The following is a 1,307-nucleotide window of genomic DNA, read 5'->3' as shown; positions in this document are numbered from 1 at the left end:
CGTCCGACCTGGCCTTGGACACTTCCAGGGATCCAGGGGCAGCCACAGCTTCTCTGGGTACCCTGTGCCAGGCCCTGCCCACCCTCACAGGGAACAATTCCTTCCTTATATCCCATCTAGCCCTGCCCTCTGTCAGTTTGAAACCATTCCCCCTTGTCCTGGCACTCCAGATCCTCGGAAACAGTTCCTCTTTCTCCATCTCTCTTGTAGCTCCCTTCAAGTCCTGGAATGTTAGATAGGAAATCCAAACAAGGGTTGAGCTAAGGCATCTTAGATGTTTTTTCAGGCCTTCTATTATGTTTGGGGTTTTTGGAGCCTTTTTTGGTTTGTTTTGTACTTTCTGTTTTCATAATATGGACAAAAAAATGTTGCTCTTATGCCAGTTCCAAGACACTGGTGAAGACTCTTCTGTACATCCGATTTTCTTCTGATTTAAAAATGGCAAATCCTGTGCTAGCTCCAGATTATGAGGAGAAAAAAAATGGAAAAAAAGGGAAGCACACATGATGAATGAATACATTCTTTCCTATATATATCCACCAGTTCTTCTTCATCCAAATTTTAGAGGTGGCCATTTTACACTTCTGGGAAAATAAAAAAGGAGCCAAGATCATGAATTGTTCACTGTGAGAATCAATCTCCTTAAGACAAATCAATCAGTAAAATTTATTTCAATGGAGACTTTCAACAGTAGTTTCCAGCAGTTCCAATACTGCAATACGCTGCAAAGTCAAAAAATTATCACCAAACAATCCCATTTCTCCGTAATTCTTTAAGAAGACCTGTACCTATTAAAACACTTTCCTCTTCCCTCTCACAAGGCTCCTACTTGCTACTGTTAAGAAAAATTAGGCAGATATCTTCCATCTCTTGATTCCCTGCATGGAGTGAAGCATTTGAATGCCCATAAATTCCTTCATTCCCTTCCTTCAGTTCAGTTCCACAAATAAAGGAATGAAATGCAGAACTAATATATGTTGAAACAGTTGAATGTTTCATTTTTACACGAAGACCTTTATGAGAATTAATCTTTAACACACGGTACAAAATTCCCTAACACACCAAGTAATCATAAGATGTCAAGCACTTACGTAATCTATCTGGCCTGTAAGCAATTAACTACTATCACACATTACGTTCCAGCACAGAAGAGAATGCATTTTATCACACCAGCCAGGAAGAATGTACAATACAAAGAGTAACTTCGCAGTTATTTGAAAGGAGATGTCAAATGTGTATCTGGGAGCCTATTATGTGATTGCAGAGTGCAAAACAATCAAGTTACATCCAGTGTGTGTGGATATATA

At 39.6% G+C, this 1,307-nt stretch overlaps 1 protein-coding gene across 1 annotated transcript in view; it reads right to left on the bottom strand.

Moving 5' to 3' along the window:
* SYNJ1 (synaptojanin 1) overlaps positions 1-1,307 on the bottom strand; it is a 47,721-nt gene that overhangs the window by 7,861 nt on the left and 38,553 nt on the right. The window lies entirely within an intron of this gene.

The sequence above is a fragment of the Corvus brachyrhynchos genome, unplaced genomic scaffold, assembly GCF_000691975.1.
Source record: "Corvus brachyrhynchos isolate BGI_N302 unplaced genomic scaffold, ASM69197v1 scaffold412, whole genome shotgun sequence".
NCBI classification, from domain to species: Eukaryota; Metazoa; Chordata; class Aves; order Passeriformes; family Corvidae; genus Corvus; species Corvus brachyrhynchos.
The sequence above is the reverse complement of the archived record's forward strand: the minus strand, read 5'-3'. Positions and strand labels throughout refer to the sequence as shown.